The sequence below is a fragment of the Strongylocentrotus purpuratus genome, unplaced genomic scaffold (assembly GCF_000002235.5).
Source record: "Strongylocentrotus purpuratus isolate Spur 01 unplaced genomic scaffold, Spur_5.0 spur5_scaffold_14, whole genome shotgun sequence".
NCBI classification, from domain to species: domain Eukaryota; kingdom Metazoa; phylum Echinodermata; class Echinoidea; order Camarodonta; family Strongylocentrotidae; genus Strongylocentrotus; species Strongylocentrotus purpuratus.
In genome coordinates, this window is record NW_022145599.1 from 3,354,578 (window position 1) to 3,373,384 (window position 18,807).

Consider the following 18,807-nt stretch of genomic DNA (forward strand, 5'->3'; position numbering starts at 1 on the left):
TCTTTCTTCAATTCTACCATCTCGACGTCCTCCATGTTCGTCCCTGTCTCTCCATCCTCCCCAGTCATCTCCTCCTCCACCCCTTCCTCGTCCTCCCCGGTAGCCTCCTCGACCCCCTCTTCCTCTGCCACCTTGGTAGCCGACCCGATGTCCACCTCTCTCACGGTCCATCCTTCAAGGTGTGTTCTTCACCTTACGTCTTCTAGGGTGAAACATAAGGAACAGTATGATTTACGGGGAGAACAATTACCACTTGGTATATATTATAAATATATATATCCAAGTTTGTATATGTTTTTATAAAAATTATAGCATTATATTCAATGCATAGCCGTTGACCTATGGAACGCCCTGTTTTATCAACAAATTAAGTTTGGGTTAACACCTAATGTTTATGTTAACATCTTTATGATTCATAATACTCCATTGGGCCTGCCCAATAAATCCAGAGACGGTGGTAATCATGCAGTTACCAATCAGTCGTTAGGCTCGACTAGCTAATGTGCTTTGGTTCAATGAAACATGCTCCGACCCCAAGTGCTCCTCAGTCAATGTATAACAACCAAAGTCATAGCTTCGACCATACCCGACACCAAACGCAAAATATTACCTTTTCAAAACCTAACCGACGGTGAGAAATTTAAACTATGATATCCAATGACGAAACCGGTTAACCGCGGCAATGATGATATTTGGAATAAGCGAATAGAAACGAATAGACCTACTTAAAAATAATAAATCTACACGAAAATAAACATAATATCCCCCCCCCCCCTCCGTTAAAAAAAGAATAAACGAAGTTAGATATAGCTGTCATATGTTGGTATTCTAATCCAATTGGTCGTATCTATGTCAATCAGAATGTATATAAAGTTCAAGATTTGTTTGTTGGCCTTGTATTTTCTTACCTTTGCTCATTTTCGTTGCTTTTTTATCTTCGTACTATTAATATTTTGACTTTGCAATATCAAGTTTTTTGTAAGATAGAGGAACGACTATACGAGATTAGTAGATTATTATTTGTTTTGTTGGTGTTGTTGTTGGGTGTGTTTTTTTCTATCGACGTATGAAATATTGATCAATACCATATTATTGACCTCGCTGAAATTTAGCATTGTAACAAGCATTGGTCAAAGAAAAAATTATTGTCATTCCATGTTCACTGTCTCCCACAGGGTTCGATTTTCTTTCTCTCTCTCGTTTCATGTGGTGATTGTGGCAGTGTGATTTTTTCTTGGCAGATGGTAATGTTTTTTTTCTCGGGGTTTTATCGATCAAACTTTATGGATCAATGAACCTTTGAGATAATATTATGAACAGTATCTGTCGGGATTGCGTCGTATTGTCGGAATCATCTCGTGGGGAGGGGTTGGGGAAGGAGAACACATAAATTGTTTCAGCTTTGTGTGCAGCAGTGTATCGTATTCCTAAAGAGGCCCGTGGTCGTACGTATGTTTTCGAGGCCATTTCTGTTTGATGTAATTTGACACATGTACTCTAACATGTTTGTTAACTATAAACGATACCCTTGATTGTCATTATCATTCGTTAACAAAATATCGAGAATGACGCTATACACGCTTGGATCTTAAGCAACATAATTAAATTCGAAATTGAATTTGAACACACACATACACACATACATACAAACAAATACAGTGTCATACTATCATATTCTGTTGTGTGTGTTTTTTTTTTCATGTTTTTTTTATTCTCCCTTTAATTTAAAAAGAGGGAAAGAGAAAAATAGGAATAAAGGAAAAAATAAAAACAGTTGTAAATAGTATTACGAATGATGTAATTTAAATTCATCTCTGTATTTTATCACAAAAGAGACATGTGCTAGAACGTTAATTTTTGCCGTTCCTTGATTATTGTAGTTTTAACATTTGCACTCAATTATCTTTGTTACACTGTAGTGACTAAACTCGTTTTACCATTTCAAAACTTGGTTTTTTATTTAAGAACACCGTACAGCATATTGGGTGTGTCTAATTTAAAACATACGTGTCAGACCCGAAGCCTCATTACTTTAATGGTCACGTGGGTCTGTGTACTTACGTTAAGGACAAAGTAGTCCCTTGATTATTTATCTATAAATTGTTTGTAGGTAAAGTTAAATGGACCGTAATGAAATTATGATATTTTCTCATGTATGTTTTATTGTTCTATCCTAAACTTGATTATTATACTTAGTTCAGAAGGATGTGCATTCATGCTCGAAAAGTAGTCTTTACGAATGCGCGCTATGTCAGGCAAGGCCCTGACGGGCATTTTATATAGCGGACATTCGTTCACTTGCTTTAAGCGAAGCTGGTTGTCTCCATTTACTCCGACACGCTTAAGCTTAGCCGTCAATGTAGCCTGTTTGTGTCGCACCATTTAAACAGCCGCTGAGGCGTAAGTTGAGGTTGCTTTATCACCACCACTATGGAAAGCCGTTGGTGACTTTATTCACGTACCCCAGACGTATGGAACGCGGCACACGTCTGCTAAATTGACCAATCACCGCCTGTTATTTAGGAGACGTGTGCAAGGTGCGATAGCACACGCCTGCTAGTTTGTTAGCACACGTGTGCCCTTTTCCAAACGGATGCGCAGTATGCTCGTAAATTGGTTTTTAAGGCAACCAATCAAGTCCGCTGTTACAAAGCTGCTCAGCCCTGTGCGTACGGGGCCTGCTCGCTGTTACAAAACTGCTTAGGTCAGTACATATTGGATGGGGGACACACCTACGGCCAGGCACGGATCCAGGGGGAGGGCCGAAGGGGTCTCCCCTCCCCCGCCAGAGAGAGAGAGAGAGCAAGAGAGAGAAGGAACAGAAAGGAAGGGGAAAGAGGAGAGAAAGGAAAGAAAGAAAAGGAAGAAAAAAAGAAAGGGGCAAAAGAGATCGGTTGGGCGGGGGGGGGGGGGCGACTGAGGGCCTTGCCTCTGAGGCTGTTGCCCCCCCCCCCCCCACCTCTCCCCCAAAAAGAGAGAAGGAAAGGGAAATAAAAAAAAAAGGAGAAGAGGAGACAAAGGAAGGGGGAAAGGAATAAGAAAGGTAATGAAGGGGAATATCAGTAACGATTTTCTCGCCAGCAATTTGTTGATCCTCAGGGGGGGGGGGACAAAAAAAAAGAGTAGGAAGGGAAAAGGAAAGAGGAGAGCTAAAAGGGAACAAAAAAGGGAAAGAAGAAAAGAAAGGGAGGGGGGTCAGATGCAATTAATCCAGCCAACAACATGTGGTTCGGGTAGGGGTGAAAGGCCATTGCCCCCCCCCCCCCGCAAACTTTAAAAAGAGAGAAGGAAGGGAAGGGGAAGGGAAAGAGAAAAAATAGAGGAAGAAGAAAGGTAGGGGAGATCAGTTGCGATTTTTCCCGCCAACAAGGTGTGAATCGGGGGTGAAAGGCCCTTGCCTCCCCCTCCCCCCTCAGCAAAAGAGAGAGAGAGAGAGAGAGAGAGAGAAGGGAGGGAGGGAGGGAATGGGAAAGAGGAGAGAAAGGGAAAGAAAATAAAGAGTAAGAAGAAAAGAAAAGGGGAAAGATATGCTTTTGCGCTCCTCTCGCCCCCCCCCCCCCCCCCCCCAATAGGACCACCGCCAGATACACCACTGGACACTACTGGCGTACTCCCCCAAACAAGAATAAAACTAGGTTTATTTCTAATTCGATTTCAGTGATTTACAAATGTTGTGAAATGACATAATTTTTATTAAATTATACTTTATGAGTTTGTTGGAAAATGACTAATTTCCCAAAGATACAGTCAGGCGAGAAGTATGCTTATTTTAATAGAGGCCTTCATGTCCAGGCCCGCGGAACGGCGGGGCTCGGGAGACTGAGATTTCTCCCCTCCCCACTATTTTGAAAAAGTATATTAAAAAGAAATAGAAAGAAAGAAAGAAAGAAAGAAAGGAAGAAAAAAAGGAAAGAGGGAAAAGATATAATGCTTTTGCGCTCATCTCGCCTCCCCCTAACGAGACCAAGCGCCAGATACGCCACTAGACACCACTGGCGTACTAATTGGAAGGGGGCAGCCTCCCCCTTAAATGGTTCATTTCTAATTCGATTTCAGTGATTTACAAATGTTGTAAAATGATATAATTTTTTAGTAAATTATACTGTTTTATGAGTTTGTTGGAAAATGACGAATTCCCAAAGTTACAGTCAGGCGACAAATATGCTTATTTAGAGGTCTGCACGTCAAGGCTCGCGGAACATAAATTGGCGTAAAGTCCAGGGGCTGAGCCCCAAGAAACTCAGGGGCTATCGGGGCATTCATTAACGTTCAGATGAACATATTTTAATACCCCGGAAACTCAGGGATTTTTAGGCATTTTATAACGGTCAGATAAGTATTCAGGAGCACGCCTTAGGGCCCTCGGTGGGGTCAAGGGGTGGAGCCTCCGGAAAGTCAGGTGTTTTAGGCATTTAACTACGGTCAGTTTATCATATTTTGAGACCTCATTATGACACTGGCAGGTCACAATTTATTTTTCTCTCTTTTTTCCCTTCTTCTCTTGAATATACTTTTTCAAAATAGTGGGGGACCCATGCCCCCGAGCCCCGCCGTTCCGCGAGCCATGACATGTAGACCTCTAAATAAGCATACTTCTCGCCTGACTGTTACTTTGGGAATTTTCCAACAAACTCATAAAACATTTACTAAAAAACTATGTCATTTTACAACATTTGTAAAACACTGAAATCGAATTAAAAATCAACCTCGTTTTATTCTTGTTTGGGGGAGTACGCCAGTAGTGTCCAGTGGCGTATCTGGCGCTTGGTCTCGTTGGGGGGGGGGGGGGGGGGGGGGGGGGGGGGGAGGGAGGGGGGCGAGAGGAGTGCAAAAGCATATATTTTCCCCCTTTTCTTTTCTTCTTCCTCTTTATTTTATTTCACTTTCTCTCCTCTTTCCCTTCCCCGACCTTCCTTCTCTCTCTCCCTTTCTCTCCCTCTCTCTTTTTTTTTGCTGAGGGAGGAGAGGAGGCAAGGCCTTTTCCCCCTCCCCCGATCCCCCTTTTTTGTTTACCCCTTCATCTTCTTTTTCTTCTTTCTTTCCTTTCTCTCCTCTATTCCTTATTTTCCTTCATCTCTCTCTCTCTCTTTTTTTGTCGGGGGGGGGGGCAAGGCCCATATTATTATTATTATTATTATTATTATTATTATTATTATTATTATTACACATATCTTAACATTCAAATATTAAAAAGAAACAAAGAACAGAAGTATAAAGAAGAAAAAAAAAATGTACAAATAAAGATACTACTATCCAATCCCCCCCCCCCCCATCATCAATTATTAATTTCCAATCAGCGTTATAAAAACGTATAGTTATGTAAATATATATTTAAGCGTACGTAATATATAAACACTAAGAAATATTTCAAATATTGTAGAACTCAAACAGTAAATCATATTGAGATTGCATTACCCCTTTGTACGCTACATGACGCGAAAACCTTCAAGGCCCGAGAGTGTTCAAGCCCCCTGTCTCCCAACAAGACACAATTGTAAAGTGCCCCCCCCCCCCTCTCCGAGCAGTAGCTAGGCTTGTAGTCTTTTAGTCTAAATACTAGTTTTATCCTGAGGTTTTAAGATTCCAATGTCATGGACAAACGAAAATCTTGAAAATTTTCATTGGCTAAAATTGTATAGTTTCTGGGTGCCTGGTCCATAAGTCCTAATAAATCTTATAAATCTAATCTTATTTAGCTAAAAATCTTGAAAATCTAATTTCCTTACTTATTTGGAAAATATACCGTGCAATATTGTATATTTACGAAAAGCTTGAATGTGGTATATAACTTAAAGGCTAAATCCACTTCAAAATAATTCGCTTTCAATAAATGGAGAAAAACAAGAGAAGCAGAGCAAAAAAATGAGTAAAATTGGATAACTAATAAGGAAGTTATGAATTTTTTTAAATATCAAAAACTATGGAACAATGGAAATCACTACACAAATTGCCAATTTGGTTATCAGTTTGTGACGCCATTGCCTCACTATTTATCATGTCCCTGCTATTTATCAATTGCTTTATATATATGTATGCCAAGGGCCCACTATTTTGAACAAACTACCCTATAAACTTAAACAGTGTGCATCTTTAAACAGTTTTAAGCATCATCTAAAACTTCACCTGATACAGAAAATTTTAATTTGACAAACGCAATTTGTATGGGTGTAATTACCATTGTAGTAGTGTATTTTCTTCGTCCCCTTATTTGTTTTTTGTGTGTACATTTTTAGGATCATCTACCTATAAGTTTGTGTAACTTGTTTGATGATCCAACCACTTCGTAATTTCCTTTAGTGTATTTTCCATTTTAGTGGTTTATCTATGTTTGCAAGAAACTATTGTATTCATTGCCTTGTATGTTTTTATGAAAGTGGTGAATAAATTCAATTCAATTCGATTCAATCCCATTAATTTCCCTCTTTATCCCCAAAACTTGATTTCCTCATGCCTTTGCCCAGGCAGGGGCGTACGCAGGGGGGGGGGTTGGGGGTTCAAACCCCCCCCCCTTTGGTATTTTTATGTGTGTAAACCCCCCTAAAACCCCCCCCCCCCCCCCTTTGGATTTTTTTTTTTTTTTTTTTTTTTTTTATTAAAAAAAAAAAAAAAAAAATGCCCACGGCTAACCTAAAAAAGGTGACCTTACCCCCCCCCCCCCAACGAAGAAAAATGTCAAATTAAAAAAAAAAGTGAACGCTTACCCCCCCCCCCCCCCCCCCCCCCCCCCCCCCCCCCCCCCCCACTGAGCGACTTTTCGGCCGGCGCGATTTTAAATTTTTCGGGAGCAAAATATTTTGGGCCCGATTTTAAACCCCCCCCCCCCTTGAAAAAATCCTGCGTACGCCCCTGTGCCCAGGTTATATGATTTGTATCGTATTGCGGGCATGACATTTCACAAGATCTTTTATAAACTTTGAAGAATTGAATCTGTTTTCAGAATATTGTATATTCATAATTATTGACTTATATAAATAAATTTTCAAAATTCACACTTTTCATGATTTAGCTGAAAAAATACTCTATATTACATTATTATCAATATGACTTGGATGCTAGTGTTAGGAAATGAGATTGTCAGTGGGAAAGTGAGAAATTTATATTACCAATAGAAGGAAAACAATAAGAGGATAGTGAAGCAATGACGTCAGGCGCGGATCCAGGGGACGAGCGGGCCTTGCCCCCCACCCCGCGCAAAAAAGAGAGAGAGAGAAAGAGAAGGAAAATAAGGAAAAGAGGAGAGAAAGGGAAAGAAAGAACAGGAAGAAGAAAAGAAAAAAAAAGAGATCGGGGGCCGAAAGGGCCTTGCCTCCCAGGCTGTCCCCCCCCCCCCCCCCTAAAAAAGAGAGAGAGAGAAGGAAGAAAAAGGGAAAGAGGAGAGCTAAAATCGAACAAAAAAAGAGGAGAAAGAAAAGAAAAGGGTGAAAGAAGGGAATTCAGTTGCTGTTAATCCCGCCATCTAATTAACGTGCGGAGCGGGGTGGGAGCCGAATGGCCCTTGCCCCCCCCCCCCCCCCCCCGTCAACCTAAAGAGAGAAAAGGAAGGGAAGGGAAAGGTAAAGAGGAGAGAAAGGGAAAGAAGAAAAAAAAAGAAGAAGAAAGGTAGGGAAGATCAGTTGTGATTTTGTTTCCCCGCCAACAAGGTGTAATGGAGGGGTGGGGGCACTGGTGTACTGATAGGGGGCGGGGGCGGCTTGGGGGAAATGAAATTCAAACGTGGTTTATTTCTAATTCCATAACGGTGGTTTACAAATAATGCTAAAATTACAGAATTTTTCCGAGATTTTGTCCTCACTTTTTAGTAAATTACCTATACTTTTGTATGCGTTTGTTGGAAAATGACAAATTCCTAAATTTACAGCCAGGCAAGAAATATGCTTCTTGAGATGCCTACATGTCAGGGCCCTCGAAAAGGCGGGATCGGGAGCCTCGAGCTCCCCTCCCCCCACACACTTTAAAAAAAAAAGTATATTAAAGAGAAATAGACAGAAAGAGAGCAAGAAAGAAAGAATGGCTAACTGCCAGTGGCACAAAATAATGAGGTATCAAAATATGCTCATCTGACCGTGATTAAATGCCTATAAAACCCCTGAGCTTCCGGGGGCCGGGTCGGAGAGGTGGAGGCGGTCCTCCCTAAAACGCTGGCCCAAAAACAAAAACAAAAAAATAAAAGAGAGGAAAGAAAAGGAAGAGGACGTAAGAAGAACAATGAGCAGACAAAGAAGATTTTTGAAGGATTAAAATAAGAGTCGAGAATGGTACAACAAATCGTCTTCTTTTTCTAATAATTTAATGAAACGTCAAAGCTTCCGCGCTTCATGGAGGGGGAGGGGGAAGCTCGCCCCCCACCCCCTATTATGTGACTGCTGGTCACCATTACGTACCAATATTTGGCTCGCATAGTTTCAAATTTGCCCGCCCCCCCCCCCTAAGAAATCGGATCTGCGCCTGAATGACGTCACAGACTCATGAGTGAGTTGCCAATTTGTCTTGTGATTTTCAAAGTTTTTCAGGTCATTCAAAACTTTCTTATTAGTTATCCGATTTTGCAAACTTTTAGTTTGATTGGTTTGTTATTAATTTTTGAAGTGGACTTGCCCTTCAAATCCATACAACCCCCTTTCTGTCGATTCCTTCCTTTGTTGTGGGTTAGGGACATGATACATCAGCCCCTAGATGACAACGCTGTTACACCCCACCGCCCCCTCCCCCCCCCCCCCCTCGCGAAACACATACAGGCTACGCCATCTGAACTACTTGAACGAAAATTGTCGGTAATATGTACTTGCACTAAGGGAATACTGTAGGGAGGGTGAGCCGAATGGCGCAGTGTGGTCAGACCAGGGGCGTAAATCCCGGGGGATGGGTGGGGGCTGCATCCCCCCTGGCTTAAGTAGGGGGGATGGCCTGTACAAACATCCCCCCCTGATATCACCCCCCCCCCTGAAAAAAAATGCTTATTCAGCGGTCGGCTGAGTCGTTGCGAAATTTTCGGCCCGATTTATAAATGTTAAACCCCCCCCCCCCTTGAAAAAAATCCTGCGTACGCGCCTGGCGTGTAGTATGTGATGGCTATCGCCGATCATCCCCCCACTCCTCGGTACGGATTTACGCCCCTGGGTCAGACTGATGGGGGGGGGATGCCCGGGATGATGGTTCACGTTTAAGGGTCGCTATTCTTAACATGGGTTGAGGGTCGCTTTTTATAAACAATTAAATGCAAATTAAATTAGCAATAAACAAAATGTTAATAAGAAAGCGAAATAATGGATAGGGAACACCCCCGCAGCTGTGGCGTAGGCGCTAGGGGAGGGGGGGGCGGGGGTCGCCACATGGCCCCGAATATTTGTAGAAAACATTTATTGAAAACGTACATTTCTGAACAAATGAAGAAATAGGCGTGCCCCAATAATGTACGTGACCCACAATCCTGCCCCTCCCACAATAAAAAAAAAATCAGTACGACCACGCTGCGCCATTCGGTCCACCCTCCCCGCAGTATTCCCTTGGTACGAGTAAACAGCGGGGGGGGGGGGGAGGGGGAGGGGGAGGGGGAGGGGGGGTACGTCGCCGCCCCCAGAAATAAAAAACAACAAAGAAAATGCAATAAATTATCAATAATTCATTGCATTTGGCCCCGACCCCTAACATAAAAAAAAATCCTCTATGTGGGCATGCCTTGAACCATAATCATGGCCCTACATAGTTTCTATTTAACTCACATCTACATTATTATAAGAACAGTTTCATTATCAAATCGAATGAACACTTATATACAGATAACGTTATATAATGATTATGTTTTGTTCTTGTAAGTACACATCATATTCATACCTAATATGGTGATTCGTTATACCCTAACTCTAAATTAGACCTTCATTGTACTCATACAATCTCATCTAAACGAGCTAATCTATTATTCTCTCAGATTTAGAAATAATAATACTAACATAGAAATATGTTGTATTCCTCCAGCACACAACACATACATAATCTCAGGTTTAAATATTGTTTTAGGAAAACGAGCTTACTGCAGTCTGCATGTGATTCACCTATAATTATTGCACTATTATTATGCTTCGACTACCCATATGACATATAATATAGAAATATAAAGGAATAATCATAAACTATATACAAGCCAAGAAATATAGACTAAAGAATATTGATTTCCACTTATGAAATACAGCAATATATGTTGTATTATAAGCCAATCAACATCCAAACACCAATTAGGCCTATGGGATAATTATGAGCAGGTTTATTCTATTGAAAAACCAAATAATAATGGTCAGACAAGCAAATGCAAACTCTTCACAGTGTTTCCAACTTCTAATCTGAGCTCTTAAGCAAACATGCCTCCTATCACTAATCCCCCTGTCCTAGGCCTAGCCCAATTAATGCAGAATGTTGCTCAACAACACAGCATGACTGGGGAAGAAAGGGAGAGAAAGGGAGAGTGTATGTGTGTGTTCCCCTACCACGAGTGAGGGTTGACCTCTGTACAGAGTGACCCAAGAGAGATAAGGGAGAGATGGAAGTGGGGGAGAGATCTACTCTGTTGTTCCAACACTATGTATCGACACTGGATCATACACATTATCACAATGGCACTGTATAGTATATCACCTAATTTGCAATTAGAGTAGGTTCTGAATGTTGATAGATTGTAAATCTGGAAACTACCATTCATGATATTAGATTTACCTTTTCTTTATCAACCCTAGACTAGCTTTATAGTATTTACATACTCCAATACTAGGTGGAGGATATTCGGATAAACGTTCATATAGCAGTTCGGTACTTCGTTTATAATTTGACATACTCTTTGCATCAGAAAGTCCCAACCTCAATGGAAGTACTCTTACAATGTATACTTCTTTTCTGACATAGAAATAAAAATCAATACTTTTGAGAACGGTAAGAGTACCACGTGCGTCGATCACCACGTGCCCGGTACATTTTTGCTTGTCTGCGCTGCATGCACCCACTGTCGATCCAAACACACACATACAAGGTATTTGATTGGTCGATCAATTCCAGACGCATGCGCGGTAAACAGCACACGTACGTCTGGAAAAGAGCACACGTGTGCTAATAAACTAGCAGACGTCTGCTATCGCACCTTGCACACGTCTGCTAAATAACAGTCGGTGATTGGTCAATTAGCAGACGTCTGCCTGTTATTTAGCAGACGTGTGCCGCGTTCCATACGTCTGGGGCACGTGAATAAAGTCACCAACGGCTTTCCATACACCACGCTACAAAGCTACAATTGACGATGACGTATGATTTTTCTTACCCGTGTGACATTTAGTCTAGGGGGTTTCCGTTTTTATTTATAAACGAAATAAACTTCATTGCAATTCACCATGGCGTCTCAACTTCTTCATTTTTGTTGGCTATGATTTGAACCGTGGAACACGCGTCCCACAACACTATCATTTTGACGTTTTCCGTTGATATTAAACAAAAATTGAGAATGATTCAATTCGTTGGGATTATTATCAATAAAATTTGATTATTTCTATGATTCATTATGCACTCTACGTCACCACCCTCCGGGTTCTACAGGGCAAGTATACATACAGTTCAAACAAAGAAATGAGAATACATAACATGGTAATCTATGATAATACTTTACTTATCACGTGTGCATATTTCAATGTCATTAGAAGGGCAAATGATCGACGTTGAGGCTCAGCTTGTTAGTTTTATAGGTAAGTGATGTTAACGCGATTGGTTACTGTTTGCTCTAATGAGATTGGGTTTTCCCAGGTTTTAAAGACCCTATCTGAAGAAAATACAACTTATATCAATGGAAATCTGTATGCACGTAGAATACAAATATAAAGGAATAAAACACAATTTCCATTTCAGTACTGCAGAAAAGCAAATTAAAACACTATTTTTCGCACCCCTCCCAAATATATGGGTGTACAGCAGGGGCGCATCCAGCCGGCGGCAGGGGAGGGGGCCCACTTCGTGAGACAATATTTAGCGGCGAAACAGCCGGCCGATAATTCGCTCAGTGAGGGGGGGGGTAGTGAGCACTACCGCCCCCCCCCCCCCCCCTGAATCCGCCACTGGTGTACAGGGTCAAATTGGCAGTAGTACGTGTCGATATAACGTGGACCCGATCTAGATAGGCGATGAGCCGTGCTCGATAATAATGCAAAGCCATGGTGAATATATTATGCGTACTCAACATAAGATGATGTCATCAAGTATAGTTTTTATGTACTGTTTGCTCTCATGATAACGGGTTTTTCCAGGCTTTAAAGGTGAAAATGATTATCATAATTAAAAGAAGCAATAGTAGAATACACGCGTTCCTACAAAATATATCACTGAATAATCAGAGCCTTGCTTTTACATACCTAGAAAGTAGAAAATGTCCTCGGTATCATAATTCTATTTTCTGAAAGTAGTCAGATTTTGTGAGATGAGAACATAACGTACTCGAGAAATTGTGATTTTGATTTGATTTGACATGCATCGTTTATTTTTTTATTTTTTTAACTATCTTCGCTGTCACAGAAACTGAATCGTGATCGATACACATTATAAGTAGGAAAAATATAATCAAAACAATAGGCCTACTGATAAATATTCAATTATGATAATGAATGTATTTAGATCACGGTACACTCTAATAAACTAAAGTGCTGCGTTTAGCACTTGGCGGGCTATGCAACACTGCAGTGCAGGTACTAGTATACTTGGTACAGCACCCATAAAATTGGTACTAATTTTACACTGGAGTTTTAACAGAGGTAGAGTCAAGAGAGTGCATTATTTCTGGGGAAAAAATCTACCTCTTGACACTTCATTTAAATTCCATTTGCATCAGCTAACATTGTTCTTCAAACATATTACCTTAACACTGTAGTTGATTCGAAATATCAAATGACATGTCTAACAATGTATTCATACACAATATATTTCACACAAAAAATATTTTAAGGTTATTTCGAAAGCCTATTTGGGTAAATAAAATAAAGAAACAAACAAACAAAGCCCTTCAGTTCACATTAAATGGTAACAAAAACCTCTCTCTCTCTCTTCCTCTCTCCCTCCCGCATCACTATTAGACAATCGCGTATGCCTACATTGGTCCAAAAATCAGTTAATTACCTAACCACGTCGAAGGCCTTAGGAGTAGGCCTACCAAATACTTAGTACCATTATTTGCAAATAATGATGATAATGAAAATAATGATAATATTACAACTTTTGCATAGACCCTATAACAAGGCATAAGTAATTGAATAATATAATTGTTATAAGATTAGCATCATTATTATTTGTGAGCGTGGTGTGCATACTGAAAAGGTAAGATATTATGACGTATCATTAAATTACTCATGCCTCATGGTAGGAACTATACCCCCAAAAATTTTCTATTTCCCATCATACCGGCACCCATAAAATACGGAAAATGAATTCGTATGACCATGTGAAATCAAAAGGTTCTTTGCTACATAAAAAACCTTTGAATCTCATGAGGAATGTATGTTTTCTCCTCAAAATATTTTATTCCTAGGCCTATATTGTGAATATTAAAAGTATCGGATAAATATGCTAATCCCAATTTTCAAATTATCAAACATTATCAATATCTTAACACTTCCATACAGAAGGGACAATCTTGTTAGGCCATGTAAAATTGATTACATGTTGATCGTCCGGATTTTTTGAAAAAGAGGAGGAGGGTGTACCATGTTATTTGATATTTGATATTTCAAAATGGCCGCTCAAAATGGCCGCTCGGTACATTTTCCCCGACAGTCGAGGCTATTTTTTTTCAAGATGGCCGCCGACAATTTTTTTTTTTTTTAAATCAGAATAGAGCCATTTTAGCAGTGTTTTTCATGTTTTTTTTCTTTCAAAAAAAAAAATCAAAAAAAAAAAAAAAAAAAAAAAAAAAAAAAAATAACAAATAACAAAAAATAGGAGGCGGCCCCTAAAAAGGAAGCGGGCGGGGACGATCAACATGAAATCAATTTTACATGGCCTTACCAAAATAAGATAAGATTTTTTTTTTTTTGCTGCCCGAACATAGGTTATGAATTAGTATTGGTTACCTGGATATTGGTCATGGTAGTACTTTAAAATGAACCCAAAATCACTTCCTACCCCCCCCCCCCCCCCCGGCCCAGTATCCGCGCGGTAACACCCGTATTCTTTCCTATCCTCTTCAGCCTGGACGAAGGCACTATGAATATGACGGCCAAAGAAAGCGGACAAAATATACAGTTCCTCATTCTACCCTCAACAATTGCTATGGTAGACAAAGGAACATTCCTTCACTGTTATTACGTAAAAATCTGTAGAACAGGTGTCACATGCATATTCACCTGTTCTACACATTTTTACATAATAGCAGTGAAGGGGTGTTCCTTTGTCTACCACAGAATTGTTGAGGGTAGAATGAGGAACTGTATATTGTGTCCGCTTTCTTTGTCCGTCATCTTTATAGTGAGGTATCATTTCGAAACATCAAGATAGAGCATGAGTTGGCTATTTTCAGGGCCAACTACTACTGTCGAAAGAATGTGGTGTTTCCGCAAGCCGAGCTCAACTCAAATTAATTTAATGTTATCATGGTTAAACGCATGATACAATGCTTGATAAAATATAATTAATTGCTGCAAGGTTTAATTAAACATACAACAGTGTTTTACGATTGAAAGCAAGTCGATTTGGGGTACAGTCCGGGGATACAGTGAATGCTTTTCCGGTGGTTTTCTTCATGTTCCAAGGTCTGTGGATGAACATGTCGTCATGACATACAGAGTGTTAAGGCTGTCTTAACCTTTAATTTAATTTAACCGTAATAATAAATGCGCACTGTCTTGTAACTTACCACTATTACCAGTCAGCACTGCGTGAAGGAGTCAACCGAAGCATTCCTCTTTATGTCGTGTACGTAACTATAATACCAGTGGCATCCCAAATCATTGACACCTTCACTACAACGCAAAAATGCATTCACTCCAGAAATAACAAATCGAAGAAGAAGATTTTCCAAAGGCCCGTCACATTCAGCGACTAAACGGTTTGAGACACTGTTGAAATATTATTATTAGGCTGTCGCAGTTTTCTTCTTGCAAACGCACCTATAATCGCGCGCATGTACATCAGCAGTATTATAAATCGGGGTTTTCCAGCAGCTGGGTTTTCCCAGTGCATAGGCGCCGGAAGTGGGGGGGGGGGGGGGGGGCAAAACGCATTATTTTTAATCCAAAAGAACGTAACAATAATAAAAACCTGAATTAAATCACATATACAATTTCATTCAAAGAAAAACGAAAGTTCACAGGAATTAAATTTCATAAACATTGCGCATGCCACCTATACGGCATTTATCAATGGAGGTCTCTATAATAGCGATACGCACATATCGTGGACATATTTTGCGAGAATGGGAAAGCGTGTCCGTTTTTTTGTTATAGGGGTGAGAAGACATGAGGCCCTGAACGCTGGTGTACTGATGGGGGAGGGGTGATGTATTTCTTATTCGAAACAAGTGATATACAAATGTTGATGTTGTGACATGATTTTCCGGCATTTTTTCTCCATTTTTTTTGTAAGTCATAACTTTTTATGCGTTCGTTGGAAGATAAGAAAGTCCCAAATTACAGTCAGGCAAAATACGCTTATTTAGAAGCCTTTATGTCATGGTCTGCAAAGTGTCTGGGCTCGAGCCCCTCCCCCCCCCCCCCCCCCTCCTTTTTGAAAAAGTATGTTAAAGAGAAAAAGAAAGAAAGACGGAGAAAAAAATAAGTGACCTGCCAATGTCACAAATAAGGTATAAAAAATGCTCATCTGACCGTAATTAAATACCTCAAACCCCTGAGCTTCCGGGGCTCTGCCCCCTGGACCCCACCAAGGGCCCTAAGGCGGCCCCTTGATGCTCATCAGACCGTAATTAAATACCTAAAACCCCTGAGCTTCCGGGGGCTCTGCCCCCTGGACTCCACCAAGGCCCTAAAGCGGGCCCCTGGATGCTCATCTGACCGTAATTAAATACCTAAAAACCCTGAGCATCCGGGGGCTCTGCCCCCTGGACCACATCAAGGGCCCTAAGACGGCCCCTGGATGCTCATCTGACCGTAGTTAAATACCTAAAACCCCTGAGCTTCCGGGGGCTCAGCCCCTCGACCCCCTGCCGAGGCTCATGCCCTGGACCCCACGCCAATTTACGCTCTACCTGATCGATAATACTCCACTTTGAAAAACGTTCCGCGGGACCTGCATGACAACGTGTAAGACTGGTGGTGATGCAGACTTTTCGTCTGCCCCCCCCCCCTTCCAAATTTTGTTTTCTCATTACGTCACTGCCCCTGGAATGTGAGCCCCCTGGAATGTTTTCCCCCCCTCCCCCCCCCCCCCCCCCCCATCCCAAACTGCTTCCGGCACGCCTGTCCCAGTGCATATATTAAGTAGTGTGTTCGGCAAATCACATAGTCTAGTATCAGGGAACTTTTGTTTTCCTTTAATATATTGAACTATTTTTTACGGCATTAATATTGGCGAGTATATCATGCTCGCGGACCGAATTGCTTTATGCGCTCGATACGGAGACTACGATTTTTGACGTAATGGGGATTCCCCGCTGCCATACCTGACCTGACTCCCAAGCACGGATCCACCCACCTCCATATACTGCTTGAAGATAAACACATTTGAACTGGTGGTCCTCGATCCTTTACGTTTCAGTACATTCATAATGACGGTGCTAATCATCATAAAAAGGCATGAGACTGTTATGATTTATACAGGGTTTCGCCTTGCAGAACTTATAGATAAGCTATATACAAGTTCTGGTAAATATAGAAGAAGAACAAATTCCCACAGAATCCAACGAAACTTACATTGAATGTTCAAGATTACTTATAAATGACATGAGCCAAATAATGTTGGTAGAACATATATAGTCGCTGAGTAATGAGCATAGAAAATGAGCAAGGAAATTCGGTTTGGTCACTGTGTGCAAATGGGAGTTTTTTGTATCGAAGATGATGCATGTTTGTGTGCGTTTGTTTTTATTTACTGCAGGATATTAAAGCAATCCAGAATAAATCATTGCAATTTTCTCTCGAAATACGATTCCCATATCAGAGCACATTAGTTTTAGCTCGTTTAAAAAGGGTCCATACAATGATATAGGCCCATACTTCATATCAAGCCAACTGATGGATCAAAAAAAATCTCAATCAACACGATCAAATAATATTGGCAATCATTTCAGATTATGGAACAGTTTTCCTACGAGAAAAATGTTAAGCCGATCTAGGGGAGGGCAAACGCGGCCGCAGTCCTACCCCTCCCCCGGCCTAAAAAGAAAGAAAAAGAAGAAACTAAAAGAGAAAGAAGAAGAGAAAAGAAGAAGAAGAAGGAGAAGAAGACAAAAAAATGGTAAAATAAACATTGTATCCCCCCTTCCTGAAAAATTGAGAACTGAGAACGATTTTATATTATTTAAATTTTGTGCTAAAATTAAATGAAAATAGTTTTTAAATGTGATAAATTAGAACGATATTAAATAGGTCGGCTTATAAATAAGGCAATAAGGGTTATTAACATATTTAAATAACAAAATAAATCAATTCCTTACCTTTTGGCATACCATAAACAAATTGCGTAGGTTAGCGTAGCTACATCCATTGACAGGATTTGGTAAGTCACCTTGAAATTTGGCTTATCTTATGTACAGTTAACTTTATAATCATTCTGTCATAATAATTGTAGTGTATCATGGCTTGTTTTCTTTCATATAAACGTGATTTTACCTAAGCGTCCAACGGTTGATAACGTAACGGCTGGTGAATACTCACTCAGCTCAGCTCAGCTCTGACAACAGTCGACACTGCAATGCCAGTGCCAGTATAGTGCTGTGTGCCCGCCCCCCCCCCCCCCCCCACTCCTTTTTTTTTTTTTTTTTTTTTTACTTTTGAATAACCGGGTCTAGAGGAAAGACTACGCTCGATTCTCATGTTATTCCACAGGAAAAGGATTATGGGGTCTTAGTTTTGAAGATTTTTTAAATTTTTGAAAAAACCGGGTCTGGAGTAAAGACTGTGCGCTATACCCATGCTTTATTACAGGTTTTTAGTTTCGAACAAATTCGACAAATTATCCCTTCAAATGTATTACATTTGTGGGTAAAGTCATTATTACATTTGTGGGTGATTCAAAATTATTACATTTGTGGGTAAAGTGGTTATTACACTTACACTTACCGACAAAACTAGCCACCAATTACCGACAAAAAAATGTCCAATATCTACAAATTCAACCCTATAAACCAGGGGCCGAAGGCTAAATTGTTTTTCCTATGGACTATCTATAGTACTTGCATATGCGCAAAATGATCATTTTCCTCGACGACATAAATATACGAATTATTTCTTCAATTTAGTCAGCATCATAGCTATATATTTTAAGGCAGGCACGGAGCTAGGATCTTATTTTAGGAGGGGCGGTATAGTGAGCAAGAGAATCACTTAAAAGCGCGTTCATTAGGGGGTGTGGGTGATGGGCCTCTCGCGCGAAGCGCGGAAGCTTAGACGTTTCCTTAAATTATTAGGAAAAGAAGACGATTAATTGTATCGTTCTCGACTGTTTATCCTTGGCTGAATGAAGTTTCCCTCCCGCGCGAAGCGCGAAAGCTCTGACGTTTCATTAAATTATTATGAAAAAAGGACGATTTGCTGTACCGTTCTCGACTGTTGATCCTTTTCTGAATTCAGTCGCCCCCCCCCCCCTCCCGCGCAAAGCGCGGAAGCTTTGACGTTTCATTAA